This window comes from Bison bison, unplaced genomic scaffold (assembly GCF_000754665.1).
Source record: "Bison bison bison isolate TAMUID 2011002044 unplaced genomic scaffold, Bison_UMD1.0 scf7180017864451, whole genome shotgun sequence".
NCBI classification, from domain to species: domain Eukaryota; kingdom Metazoa; phylum Chordata; class Mammalia; order Artiodactyla; family Bovidae; genus Bison; species Bison bison.
In genome coordinates, this window is record NW_011495013.1 from 6421684 (window position 1) to 6437721 (window position 16038).

Below are 16038 nucleotides of genomic sequence, written 5' to 3' on the forward strand. Positions count from 1 at the left end.
TGTAATGGGCAGGCAGGAGACTAAGTTCAGAAATGGGACAGAAATGAGGGCAGAAAACTAAAACAACTCCCATTTCTTCACTCATTCATGGATTCAATAATGATGATTTTCCTAGAGATAGTGTTCCAAAAGAACAAGCCTGTTCACACCGTTTCCTTACTGAGTTGTTTAGTAGTCTTCAAAACAACTTATTAGCAAAAAGAGAAACTTATATTAGCTTCTGTAGCAATTAAAGAATAAAATCTGGTATCTAAAACATGAGGGAAAATTCTTAAACCATAAGGAAAATGATGTAGCCTTCACAAAGCCATTCCTAGTAATTAGATACTTAAATACTAATAAGAACAATAAGGCACAAAGGAATAGATTATGGTTCCAGCTCCAGAGAAAACCAGCAGAAATGGTGAGTTGGAAGCATGATTAGCATTTATTACTTTATAGTATGCATAAACGTACCTCAAAGTTCACTAACCCAATAGTCCTTGTCACTACTATCAGCTCAACCATGCTAATAACCTCTTAATGCGTTGCCTGGTTTGAAAAAATTGTGTAGAAGAATAAATCCCCAAAGTAATTCTGATTTCCAAATATAAAGAGCATCCATATTAAAAGATCCAGCTCTTCTTTTTCAAAAGATTGGGTTCTTGTACGTTTGTATATTGGGAGATGATTTGACCTTAAGGACAATAAAATCAATGAATTAACAGAAATGAGTAAGTATGATTTAAACAAATACAAAGCATAGTGTTTATAAGCTCATTTTAAATCAGAAAGACAACAATAGAAATCTTGGCCTAAGCCTCATCAATAACACAGAACAGCACCCACTTTACAGAATTATTTTGAGACTGAAATGCTCACAAGGCATCCAGCCTTAAATCTGACAGATAGTAAATCTTAAATGCATATTGATATAAATGACAAATTAACAATATTCTGCAAAGTAGCAATTTGCATTCCCCTTTTACAGAGAGATTAAGGCTCTGTGATGGATACTGATTTATTCAAGGTCACAATGCTAGTAAATTTCAACAACAGATTCAAATACAGGTCAACTATCATAGGTTCACTGTTCTGATTTTTTTAATTCTATATTTTAGAAAATATCCTTTTAACAGGCCAGGACATAATATAAATCCTGTGCTGAACTTCTAACTTCAGAATTCAATGAAAGAGGTACCATATAGAAGAAAATGAAAGTAAAACCAGTTTACTCCAAAGAGTTCAGTGTGATAGCCCTATAAATGATCATGTTTAGAACCTAAAAGAAATGGTTAATATCATCATGATAATTTAAGTTTGGAGAAGAGACAGTAGAGGGAATATAACTGCAATTACCAAATTTACAGAAATGTAGTTTAGAATAATATACACATTTTCAGTTTGCAAGGATGGTTTAATTACACCCCAAGGACTAAATATTAAATGCAAGGGAAAATGAAGTTATAAAATAGACAATCTGTTGCCACATTTGAATGATAATTTACAGGAGTGAGGGTGATTTCAGGGGGTGGGTAAGAGTTCTGTTTATGATTCAAGGATGAATTATTATGTTTATATTTGGAATTTCTGTGGTTATAGGAGGGTACTAGAATATAAAAAAAAAACTTAGAACTTAAGATCAAGTTTTTCACACAATGAATATTTTAAAAGTAAAATGTGATGTCTTAATTCTCATATTTAATTATTAAAATGTTCATGAGTTTACCAAAAAGAAACTGTTTATAGAAATTTGGCACTGAACAAAGCTACCACCATCAAAGAATTTTATTACCCTGTAAAATTTTATCTCAGTATATAATTTAATATTTACCAAAGCATATATTACTGATCATTAACTTTAACTTAAGGAGTTTACGGCTTAGTATTCCCAAATTCTACATTCAGGTTCACCACTGATTCCAGATATAAAAATGGATAAGGGCAAGGAAAAAAATAAATTCACATTTCTTCAGATAGTTACACATCATACTGGTCTGGCTGGCATAGCAGGAAAAGAAGTCCTATCACCATATAATAGAAAAATGAAAAAAAAAAAAAGAAAAATGAGATTTAAAAAACAGTATATAAAAAAGCTAACAAAGGATATTGTACAGGACACAGAATTTTAAGTTTTATCTTTTAATAACTTATAATGGAGTATAATATACAAAGATTCTGAATCACTGTACTGTATACTTGAAGTTAAGATAATATTAAAAATCAACTATATGTATCAATAAAAGAGTACTCAACAAAAATGTTTTAAAATGAAAAAGGATAGTGCCTAAATTTCTCATAAGCATGATTATACAATCACACCAGGGGGCGCTCTTAACACTGAAATGATGGATGGCATTTTAAAACAAATGGTGGTCTCAGCTAGCTAAAAAAATGATCTTTCTAAGCCTGTACAGTACTTGCAATAAGTGTTTACCTCTCCAAAATGTTTGCTGGCAATAAACACATTTTATTTTTCATCCAACTGCTTTCATTTTAAGATTATCAAATTAATCTCTCAAATAAAACATTTTTGACAGATAGGAATTAATCTTATTTTGGAAACATTTACCTATTTACATATGCCCCCCATTCTTTCTGTGGTGGGACTAATTCTGAATAATAAATACACTGCTTAGAAGTACATACAACTTTTCACCCCGACTTTGTTGTTAATTTTATTTGTTTATAATTTCTTACTAGCACTTTAGCTTTCCCCCCCCCACATAAAAAAACGGGTTCCTTACAATTATCTAAAATTGACACTCATAGTGAAATTCTAATCGTGGCGCTATGGGCCTTTTCCATATCTTATCATTACCTGACAGGAACACTGAAGCTCAGATGTTCTCCTCACAAAGTTCAAGATTCAGATTCCTAAAAATATAATTAGAGAATTAGTATGAGGTTTCAAGGAAACAGAAAAAGGCAAAAAGTAAAGAGTGAGCTATATTATCCAGAAAATCACCATAGAACTACTCCACCAACAACAAAGTATTTTACACAAGCAACACCTGATTAAACAAACCTGAAGACATAAAGTACAAAGAAAAGAACTGCAAAGCATATGAAAGGAAGGGGACATGGTTCCTGCCTTCCTATGGAGATACAGAAGGAGTCTGTAAAATTTTCTAAACCCATGTAGTAGAGACCACACTCTTTTATCTGTCAGCTGCCTCCATGAGTCACCATTTACCTGTGTCCAAGCCCAAATAGGCAGAGTTCTGATCAAGGTTCACCTGATATGTACAAATATAGGCAGCTACCTCATCCATGCGAGTTCAAGGAAACAATTATGAACGTCTCTACTGTTTGTGCCCTAAATCCACTTTAATGCCTCAAATTCTAGTCACAGGAACACTTTTTTTCTATTCTATAAAAACACACCTGGAGAAAATGATATATTTATTCAATACTTTCAACCAAAGTGTAAATGGATGATGGGAAGCCCTACCTAACCAGAAACAGATAATAACAGTTTTCCAAAATGTGGGTATGAAAGAAAAACAAAAAGAATAATGGAAGAAAAGCAGGAAGGCCCAAGAAGAGAAAACCCTAAAGACAGAGTATATTAAGACAGGAGGTATGTGACTCCCATTACCTGCACCTCCTACTCTGTACTGAGAGGTTCATTAAGGCAAAAGCAGACCTGTTTGCTGAGAGGCAACTCTGGCACATTGTAAAATCACAAGAGTTTCCATCAGCAGCAAAGTCAGAAAGCTGAGGGGTTGGAGTGTCACGTGGTCCATCCAGGTAGAAGCAGGCGCTGAGCTGGCTGGTAGAAAACAGATAGAGGTTACTTCTCATTATGACTCCAGTTGCCAGAGTCGCCAAGGGACCTATATTTTAGATCAGGTCCCAGTGCTACCTGAACATAAGGATCAGGTCCAACTATTTGTGACCCCATGAACCACATCACATCAGGCTTCCCTACCCATCACCAACTCCTGAAGCTTGCTCAAATTCATATCCATCAAGTCGGTGATGCCATCCAACCATCTCATCCTCTGTTGTCCCCTTTGCCTCTTGCCTTCAGTCTTTCCCAGCACCAGGGTCTTTTCCAATGAATCAGTTCTTTGCATCTGGTGGTCAAAGTATTGGAGCTTCAGCTTCAGCATCAGCCCTTCCAATGAATATTCAAGACTGATTTCCTTTAGGACTGACTTGTTTGATCTCCTTACAGTCCAAGGACACTCAAAAGTCAAAAGACTCTTCTCAACACCACAGTTCAAAAGCATCGAACTTCAGTGCTCAGCTTTCTTTATGGTCCAAATCTCACATCCACACATGACCACTGTCAGCAAAGTATATCTCTGCTTTTTGATATGTTAGGCTTGTCACAGCTTTTCTTCGAAGGAGCAAGCGTCTCTTAATTTCATGGCTGCAGTCACCATCTGCACTGATTTTGGTGCCCAAGAAAATAAAATCTCTGTTTCCATTGTTTCCCCATCTATTTACCACGAAGTGATGGGACTGGATGCCATGATCTCAGTTTTTTGAATGTTGAGTTTTTAAGCCAGCTCTTTCACCCTCCTCTTTCATCAAGAGGCTCTTTAGTTCCTTTGCACTTTCTGCCATAAATGTGGTGTCATCTGCATATCTGAGGTTACTGATATTTCACCCTGCAATCTTGATTCCAGTTTGTGATTCATCACAAACTGGATTGTGATTCATCACAAACTGGATTGTGATTCATCAAGTCTAGCATTTCGCATGATGTGCTCTGAATATAAGTTAAATAAGCAAGATGACAATATAGAGCCTTGATCTACTCCTTTCCCTATTTGGAATCAGTCTGTTATTACATGTCCGGTTCTAATTGTTGCTTCTTGACCTGCATACAGATTTCTCAGGAGGCAGGTAAGACTGTCTGGTATTCCCATCTGTTTAAGAATTTTCCACAGTTTCTTATGATCCACACAGTCAAAGGTTTAGAATAGTCAATGAAGCAGATGTTTTTCTTGAATTCTCTTGCTTTTTCTATGATCTAACAGATGTTGGCAATTTGATCTCTGGTTTCTCTGTCTTTTCTAAATCCAATTCGAATATCTGGAAATTCTCAGTTCACGTACTGTTGAAGCCTAGGTTGGGGAATTTTGAGCATTAATTTGCTAGCATGTGAGATGAGTGCAATTGTGTGGTAGTTTGAACATTCTCTGGCATTGTGCTACTTTGGGATTGGAATGAAAACTGACCTTTTCCAGTCCTGTGGCCACTGCTGAGTTTTCCAAATTTGCTGGCATATTGAGTGCGGCACTTTCACAGAATCATCTTTTAGGATCTGAAATAGCTCACTTGGAATTCGATCACCTCCACTAGCTTTGTTCGTAGTGATGCTTCCTAAGGCCCACTTGACTTTGCACTCCAGGATGTCTGGCTCTAGGTGAGTGATCACACCATTGTGGTTATCTGGGTCATGAAGATCTTTTTTGTATAGTTCTTCTGTGTATTCTTGCCACCTTTTCTCAATATCTTCTGCTTCTGTTAGGTCAATACTGTTTCTGTCCTTTATTGTGCCCATCATTGCATGAAATATTCCCTTGGTATCTCTAATTTTCTTGAAGAGATCTCGTCTTTCCCATTCTATTGTTTTCCTAAATTTCTTTACATTGATAAGCATAATCAAGAAATGACTAATTAAAAAGTAAGAGATTTAATAACTTGGGTCTTGGATAAGAGAGAAGAGTCAAGAATGACACAAGTTTCTTGATCTCAGGAACTGAAAGCATAGAATATAGCTGCCATTTAGTGGGACTGTGAAACCACTGGTAAAGCAATTATTTTTACTATTAGGGGAAACAATTATTTTGACTTTCGATATTTGAACTTTTTAGATATCTATCAGACATACTCAAAAGAAACAATATAAAGAATGCAGCGTCTTATCAGTGTGGAGTTTACAGAAGGATTTGTATGTGCTTGTGTATGCCAACTCAGTCACATTTGTCTCTTGTGACCACACAGACTGTTAGCCTATCGGTCTTCTCTGTCCATGAGATTTTTCCTGGTGAGAACACTGGATTCTTTACTGCTGAGCTACAGAGGAAGCCCCTTACAGAAGGATATCAAGTTTTAAATATAAAACAGGGTTGTAAACTCATTGATAGTATAAAGACATGAGATACAAGAGGAAGTGAGTACAGACAGAGAAGAAAGATGACAGAGACCAGCCTTAGGGGTGAGTAGATTCTTAAGGTGCCTCACTCCTTCCTGCCTCCTGGGTATCATGCTCTTGTTTGATTCCCATTCCCTAGAATGTGGGCAGGACCTGTAACTTGCTTCTAACCAACAGAATACATGACAGCATGCACATGATTGACACTGTGAGCACAGTATTACAATAAAGTATATAGTGCCCACAGTGTTGGAGATTTTCCCTTGCTAGCTGATTTCTGTGAAGCAAGAGCCATGTTGGGGAACCCACTAGGCAAAGAACCGAGGGCAGCCTCTATCTGGCTTCCTGTAATGTCTCTGAACTTCAGCCAAGAAATGAAGCCCTCACTTCTATTGCCTTAAGAAAATGTATTTTGCCAACAACCTGTTTAGCTTGGAAATATATTCTTCTCTAGTAAAGATTCAGATGTTACCTCCACACCAGCTGACACCTTGTCTGCAGTCTTTCAGAAGACTTACTTAAGCTGCATCTAGACTTTTGACCCAAAGAAACTGTGAGATAATATATGTGTGCTGTTTAAAACAATTGGAAAGTGTCAGTTGCTCAGTTTTTTCTGATTCTTTGTGACACAAAGACCAAAGACCCCAAGCAGGGACCACCACGCTCCTCTGCCCATAGAGTTCTCCAGGCAAAAATACTGGAATGGGTAGCCGTTCCCTTCTCAAGAGGATCTCCCCCATCTGGGGATTGAACCTGGGTTTCCTGCATTGCAGGCAGATTCTTTACCATCTGAGCCAACTTTGATGTAATTTTTTAATGCATCAGTAGAAATTTATGCAAGTCCTGAGCTACTACAAAATTTAGAGGCTAAGGAATTATGAAAAAGCCAGGGAAAAGACAAACGAAGAGAGACTAGTGAGGTAGGAGGAAAACCAAGAGAAAAGCATTTCTCCAAGAGAAATTTCTCCAGATTCTTCAGACAAATCTGACACAGAGATAAAGAGCAAAGAGAAAGTTGAGTCCTCTGACCTACTAGGGGCACAGGGGGTAATCACCAATTACAGGAACAAGGAAACCAGGGGAGCCATCTCCATTCCAGCCTTGGAATCCTCTACTTAACACCTTGCTGGCAGAAAGGTAAGAGGCAGTGATTCTGCGTGGACATTGGTAGAAGCCAGTAAGCATTCAGTTCCTTCTGCCTTAGGAGGTCATTCACTAATACTACTAGTCCTTTCAATGAAAGACTAAGTTTTTTAAGCAATGATGAGTGTCCCTGCAGATGTTTCTGTGAAGAGGTGGGTCTTAGTGTTCTAGCCAGCTTATAGGTGATCATCATTGGAAGGGACACAAGAAGCAAAGTCCCAGCCGCCTTCACTCTAGCCTCCTTCTGAGGAGAAAGCACTAAGTAGCATTCCTAAGTAAAAGACATTCAGCCTTATTAGGCTCCCAGGAAGACCCAATTAGTGCCAGAGTTGTGCTACTTCACTGTTTATAAGGCTTTGAAAGTTGGTATTTCAAAACTGGTTAACACTTAATATTAATCAAAGTCAGTTCATTTTAATTACTAAGTGGCTAACAACTTATTTTTAAACTTTTGTTTTTAGACATGCTCAGATTAGCTTTTAATGTGCATTTTTTTAAAATTAATACAACTAAATCTAATGAGCATGTATTATGTGAAAGGCCCTGAATTAACTAGGTATGTCTCAGTGAAAGAAACTGCCCTGCCACTTTTTGAACATCTATAATTTGTAAGCAAACTTATACTATTTATAAAACACTGTCACATAATCAAAACCTATGTTGTGCCCTAGTATCATTAATATTCAGCTTTTATCTACATTTATCTACAGTGAGCATCCTATTTTCCTATAATGCTTTGAAAGCAGTTTCTTTCTTGTTCATTTATTCACTGAAGATATATTGAGCACTTACTTAGTTAAATAGAGAGGCAAACTGTATAAAAGATACACAAGTATTCATTATTCCTGTTCTATTAGAAAACAATACTATCCAAAACGTGCAAAATGTTTCCCTTTTATTTTACATATGCAATATGTGGTATCTATATATATGTGTGTATACACGTGTTATATGTGCATGTATATTATACAGAGTTGACTCTTTTAATCAACACAGGAGTTAGGGTGACAACCATCAGCACATATAAAAATTCTTCTATACCTTTACAGTCTGCCTTCTGAATTAATGGTTCCACCATATTCTCAATTCCACATCTGTGGATTCAACCAAACTCACATTAGGTAGTATTATAGCATTTACTATAGAAAGAAATCTGCCTATAAGTGGATCTATGCAGTTGAAATCTGTGTTGTTCAAGGGTCAATTATATCTGTAAACATATACATTATATATGCATTTACTCTGCCTAACACATATATATACATATATATATATAAATAAATTTTATGTGGGTATATACATATGTATGTGTGTATATATATACTTATAGTATATTTCTCTATAGATATTCTGCTAAGTTGGCAATGCAACTCTCCATCTTGCACCATCAGCTCTTCCCAAGGTTTTACTCCATTATTAATGCTAAAAGTTAAATCAATTGCTGATATACTTCATTTTGTTTGGGTTAGCAGGTTTCATTATTCTCAGTAATGTCCTTGGCACCATGAAGCAAGGGGAATTATATCATGGCATGGAGGCGTTTTCAACTTATTTTATTACTAACAGTTTTCCTAATCTTCTTTGTCCAATCCTTACTAGAATATATATCCCTCCACAGTATTTACTCCTATTAGCTTTTCACTGAAGTACTTTTGAACCCACAGTATGTGCTCGATAAGATTTACCTGACTGGAAAACTACTTTTCCAAATGACTGAGGTGGCTTGCATGAAAATGGAAATATGCATTTACACAATCAAATGGAAATACACCATTAGATAAACATATACAAACTACAGCTAAATATAAGGGCCTACAAAATGCTTAACCCATAGTTTTGTTCACTCAATAATTTGTCTAATGAATTGAAGACAATAATTGTTTTGAAAAATATGCCCATGTAATTGTTTTGAAAATTAAATCCAGCCCTGTGCTTTCTCACAGCTATTACAAAGACAGAAATACAAGTTCTGTAACCTTATTTCCAACAAAAATAAGTATTTCATTTTATGAAAGAAAACATTTTTCCCTAGGTGATTAATTCCAAGAATTTATTGCAAAGATAATTAAAAATCAGAGCATGTCTTCCTTAATGATCTAAAGAAAGATGGATAAATGGACACAGCATTGTTAAAATGAAGATGTTGAATTGAGTGAGGTACACAGCTCTTTCCAGAAATTCTATCAACTGTGTGATTCTATCAACTATCATTCTTAGTGTTAATTATTCCTACATCCAGGGATAATTATTATTTATTAGAACAAGTTAGTGAGCATTTTCAAGAAAAAGAAACAGATTGCTAAATGAACATAAGTATCTTGTAAATTTCCCAAATACAGAATAATATGTATAGTATAGATATCACACATGGAAAACATATCTTAAGATCCATTTTCTATTCCCCTAAAATGTAATATGAAGTATCACATGAAATTATATAAGTGAACACAATTTTAGCCTATGAAACACTGCAGAAATGTAAATTAATTACTAACATTGTAAAAAAAAAAAAAAGTATAGTTATTTACCAAGTCATATATTAGTGAGAATAAATTGCTGTTCTCCATAGGCCAAATGCATTGCTTGCCAGTACCATAGCAGGCTGCTGAAACCATTATTCCTGATGAGTGCAATTATTAGGCAGCCAGGCTTTGTACCACATTTCCATGTCCCCATAGAAACAGAAGTCAGTCATCTTGGGCTAGGCATCTAATCCAAGGACAGTGAATTCATTGGGTTGGCTTGTGACAATAAATGAGAACTGGTTCAAGTTTAAAAAATGCTGGAGCCAATGTACTTCTTTCTCTTTGGATTCAAACTAAGAAATGACAAGGAAATTGAGCAGTGATGGAATTGAAAATGACAGAGGAATAAAGAGGCAATAAATGTTACTTGGGAATATAGGCATTGAGGATAGTAGAGTTGCCATTGGAGGTGTTTTGGTTTATGACAGGATCCAACAAAGTAGGTAGCCCCCAAGAGCACCTGCGTTGCAGTTCAGTACAAATTCATCTGTGTTCTAATAAGAAGATGCCTTTTTTCTCCCAGCTTTAGTGAGATATAATTGACATATAACAAAGGGTAAGTTTAATGGCTACAATGTGCCAATTTGGTAGATATATATATTGCAAGCCTGGTGTCTGCAGAGTTGGAGATGACTGAGGGACTGAACAACAACAATATATTGCAAAATATTACCAGAGTAAGGCCAGTTAACACAGCCATCACCTCTCACAGTTACATGTGTGTAGGGCAGTGTGCGTGTGGGTGCATAAGAACATTTAAGATACACTCTGAGCAATTTTCAAGCACATAATACATTATATCCCCCTAATTTACTCATTTTATAACTGGAAGTGTGTACCTTTTGACCATTATCACCCAATTTCCCTCTCCCCACTGCAACTCTGTTTCTGAGTTTATTTTTTTTTGATTTCACATATAAATGAGATCATTCAGTACTTTCTCTGACTTAAGTCACTTAGCCCTCAAGATCCATCCTTGTTGTTTGAAATTGAATTTTCTTCTATTTATGGTTGAATAAGTTTATATTATTTAGAAAATATTATATAATAATTATATTACACAATGTTTATATATTAGTTATGAGTATCAATAATCAACATACTATATTAGTGCATACTGGGTGGTAAGTCGCTTCAGTTGTGTCCAACTCTATGCAACCCTATAGATTGTAGCCCACCAGGCTCCTCGGTCCATGGGATTCTCCAGGCAAGAATACTGGAGTGGGTTGTTATGTCCTCCTCCAGGAGATACATATCCTCCAGGATATATAGAATCCTGCTTTTTCAAAGGTTTGCTTTACACCAGTTGGCTTTTAGTACCAGTTTTTGTTAGTTAAAAGAAATCCAGAGAAGACTTTTCACATATATGAAAAAAGGCAAAAAGTGAAAATAGCATTCAGCATCTGTTTTAGAGTGGCGCCACCAAGCTTCTTCCCCATTAACTACACTCAGTATCTTAGCATAAAGTCATCATAGTTTGAACTGTGTGTGAGCATGTGTGCTTTATCTAGATTTATTTCATGCATCTGTTAGTGAGATGTGTGTATCATAAGGTAACTGCTGCTTCACTTTAGGCCATTTCAGCTTAAGAAAGGTTTCATAGGAACATTCTGCTTTCAAGTAGTGTGAGAAACCTGTACAGGATATTTTCCTTATCCATTCACCCATCAACAGATACTTATTTCCATACCTTGGCTATTGTAAATAATGAAACAATGAACATGAGGGTGCAGCTATCTTTCCCTATGGAAATGACTTCATTCCTTTAGGATATACACCTAGAAGTGAGTTGCTGGATTATGAAATGAAGTGAAGTTGCTCAGTCGTGTCCGACTCTCTGCAACCTCATCAACTGTAGCCTACCAGGCTTCTCTGTCCATGGGATTTTCCAGGCAAGAGGATTGGAGTGGGTTGCCATCTCCTTCTCCACGGGATCTTCCCAATCCAGGGATCAATTTTTAATTTTTTGAGGAATCGCCAAACCTTTTCCATATGGCTACACCATATACAAAAATAAACTCAAAATGGATTAAAGACCTAAATGTAAGACCAGAAGCTATAAAATTCCTAAAAGAAAACATAGGCAGAACATTCAATGACAAAAATTTCCATAATATTTTTTTGGATCCACCTCCTAAGGCAAAGAAAACAAAAGCAAATATAAACAAATGGGACCTAATTAAACTTAAAAGCTTTTACACAGCAAAGGAAAACATCAACACAACAAAAAGACAAACTACTGAATGGGAGAAAATATTTGCAAATTATATGATTGATAGGGATTAATATCTAAAACATACAAACAGCTCATACAACTCAATACCAAATATAAACAGAATAAAAATTGGCAGAAGAATAGACTAGACATTTTTTTCAAAGAGAACATGCAGATGGCCAACCAGCACATGAAAAGATGCACAACATCACTAATCATCAGAGAAATCAAATACAACCACAGTGAGGTATCACCTCACACCTGTCAGAATGGTTATCATCAAAAAGAATACAAATAACAATATCAGCTATGACACGGAGATAAGGGAACCCTAAAACACTGTTTGTGGGAATATAAATTGGTATAGCTACTATGGAAAATAGTATGGAGGTTCCTCAAAATTTATCTACCATAAAAATGTAGCTATCGTATGACCCAGCAATTCCACTAATACATATGTACTTGAAGGAAATGAAAACACTAATTCAAAAAGATATATGCACTCCAATGTTCTTACAAGCATTATTTGCAATTTCCACCATATGAAAGCAAGCAACCTCAGTTTCCACCAACAGATGAATGTATAAAGAAGATATGAGAGATATATAATGAAATATTATTCAGCCATAAAAAATAAAATTTTGCCATTTATAACAATACGGATGAAACTGGAGGGCATTAGGCGCAATGAAATATGTCAAGAAAGAACGATAAGTATTATATCATTTATATGTGGAATCTAAAAAATAAAAAAAAAAATGAATACAGAAACACAAAACAGAAACAAAGTTACAGATAGAGAGAACTGGGCAGGACAGAGATATAGGACTAAGTACAAACTATTATCTACAAAGTAGGATACAAGGATATGATGTATAGCACAGCACATACAGCCATTATAATAATTTTAAATGGAGTATAATCTATAAAATTATTCAATCACTATGTTATACAATTAAAACTAATATAATATTATAAATCAACTATACTTCAATTAAAAAATGAAGAGAGAAGATGTAATAGCAGAATAACAATACACTAATCATCACAGAAGAAAACACGACAAATGCATTAAAACATCCTTTTGAGCAATACTAAACGTATGCAAACTAGTCATGCATTTCATGCTCCTCTGAGTTCTGGGCTAAGTGAGAAAAAGTGAACTAAAAATAAACAAATTGTACATAAACAATACGATCCTAAATTTGTTGAACATATATAATATAAAGGCAACAAAGAGATGTTTAAACAGTTAAGCACATAGACCTGGAAAAATAGAAAATTAACTGTGTACAATGGATTTCTCTGGGTGTTGGATGACAATATTTTTCTTCATACTTTTTTATAGTTTCTAAATATTCACAGTTAAGTCTGGTTTTGTTTTCTAGTCAGAAAAATAAAGTGTTACAAAAAAGATAGCCCAGAATCTTACTTATGTGCCTCCTCCAATTTCTTACAGATCAGTGAGAAATGAAAGCCAGGCAGAGGATATGACTACAGAACCAGAACTGGACGGTACTTTTTTCCAAAGCCCTTGATTAACATCACCTGACTCAACTGTGCTTTATTTCACATACTCTCTTTAGCTCAGCACTAGAGGACTAGAACACTGACTTTCACTGCTCAGGGTCATCTTATATGGATTTAAGTTATTTAACCAATTGTTCATATGTTTTAATTCTCAACTGTGAAGTCCAACTTCCAATCCTTTGGTCTCCTACATAGTGCCTCATCCAGCACTGGATATAGCTTCTGTAAAAATGAAGACATTAACAAGTTGAATGAAAAACCCTCTCTTGAATAGAAAGTACACAGCTTTTCATCCCATCAGGCACTCTTTACATAAAAAGGGTGAAACTGAAAATTGAAGACCAAAATTATTTCTATGGGAAATGAGATTTTTTTGAGCAATTGAGAAAAGGCTTGAGGCATACTTATTAAAAGAATTATTTTGCTCATCCAAAGTCATCATACCTAAAGTGTTTTTGTTTGCTTGTTTTTAAAGTGGCAAACATCAGTAGAGGTATTTGCAGAGGAAGAAAATCACCACTATAGCAATTTCAGAATTTCACAGATAGGTGAAATGGTGAATCAGAACAGTAGCGATACAGTTTGATAGAACTGTGTAATGAAGGTAGAAATTTTTAACTTTAGAAGTTAACATTCAAACAATCACAGATAGACTGAAAACTTTGTCAACGTTGTATCAGTTCTTACACATGGACATGACAAATGCAAGACAGAATAGAGAAAATAAGCACATGATGACAAAGCGGGTGGCCTAAGTGGTTACAGACATGGAAGCTGAAGTCTGATGGCCAGAGTGGAAATATCACATCCACCATCACTAGCTTTCTAACTCTCAAAAAGTCACTCAGATTTCCCTGCGGTAAGATGAGATAATAACAGTACATATCCCACACAGCTCTTGTGAAAATAAAATAAAACTACATACTAAGTTTAATAAATACTAGTTGATTTAGATTATGAGGTTGAAAACATAACTATTTCAGTGAAGTCAATTTTATTTGCCTCACGTCATCATAAAAAGCTGAATTACTATTTAAAATTTAAACACTGGTTGGAACAGGAGTCATGTATGCTAGGCCCTACTTGAGGTTCTTCAATCTAGAGGTGAGCTGTGGACATTTTCTTTCCAGAGCCCCAGTGGTGTCATGAGGAGGTCTGCTGGATAAGGTTTATATTCTCTGGCTGCTTTCAAATTCCTATGATCTATACAGCTGAGAGGGAAAAAAAAAAAGTGCTTTAATACTGCTGCTTACAAAATATTTTCACAGTAGGAATTGAAATAATGGATCATTTCAACATATTTATGTAACAGCTAAATTAAACAAAGAACAAGTAAAATTTCCCAGTGGGAGAGCTACAGAAGTAAAAACTGATCAAAACAAAGAATTTTCAGAATGTATGCGTACTAAAGTTTCAGTGAACAGAATAAAAACCCTGAAAAACCAATCCTGATGCTGAAAAGAAAAAAAAAAATAAGTTTTTTTCCCCCTCTGCATGTATCCTCCTTCATAGTTTCATAGAGAGATGGAAGGTACACTGATGATAGATAAAATTAACTCCACGGACACATTACATCTTTACACCTTTTAACCTTATACTATAATTTAACCAGTATTTATTAACTTATGATGTGACACAACAACCAGAAGCTGGTAGAGTTTTGAAGATTTTTTAAAATCTCTTATGTGCCATCTAGGAATTTATTTATATATGTCTGTGTGCTAGTCACTCAGTAGTGTCCGATTCTTTGCAACCCCATGGACTGTAGCCTGCCAGGCTCCTCTGCCCATGGGATTCTCCAGGTAAGAATATTGGAGTGGATTGCATTCCCTTCTCCAGAGGATTTTCCCGACCCAGGGATCGAACCCTGGGTCTCCTGTATCACAGGCAGATTCTCTACCATTTTAGCTACAGGGAAGTCCTTAAAGTTGCTCAGTCATGTCTGACTCTTTGCAACCCCATGAACTGTACACTCCATGAAATTCTCCAGGCCAGAATACCAGAGTGGGTAGCCATTCCCTCCTCCAGGGGATCTTCCCAACCTGGGATCGAACCCAGGTCTCCCACACTGCAGGCAGATACTTTAGCAGCTGAGTCACAAGGGAAGCCCAGGAATACTGGAGTGGGTGGGTAGCCTATCCCTTCTCCATTGGTCTTCCCAACCCAGGAATCAAACCAGGGTCTCCTGCATTGCAGGTGGATTCTTTACCAATGAAGCTATCAGGGTAGCCCCATTTATATGTTTATAACATATAATAGAATAAGGCATACAATATACATTATATATAAAACAAGGTACATTAAAATACATGGTATTTTTAAACACTATAGACTATGATGGGCATCGCCAGTGGCTCAGCAGTAAAGAATCTGCCTGCAATACAGGAGACCAGGGTTCAATCCCTGGATCGGGAAGATCCCCCAGAGAAGGAAATGGCAATCCACTCAAGAATTCTTGCCTGGGAAAACCCATGGACAGAGAAGCATGGTGAGCTACAATTCATAGGACTGCAAAGAGTCGGACATGACTG

General features: G+C 36.0%; 1 protein-coding gene across 1 annotated transcript in view; it reads right to left on the minus strand.

Annotated features, from left to right (window-relative positions):
• Positions 1-16038, minus strand: part of LOC105002319 (cytochrome c oxidase subunit 7B2, mitochondrial) — a 135232-nt gene that overhangs the window by 78858 nt on the left and 40336 nt on the right. The window contains exon 2 of the mRNA XM_010858862.1: positions 2801-2856. The gene's annotated coding sequence lies outside the window, so the exon portion shown is untranslated. The remainder of the gene's footprint in view (positions 1-2800; positions 2857-16038) is intronic.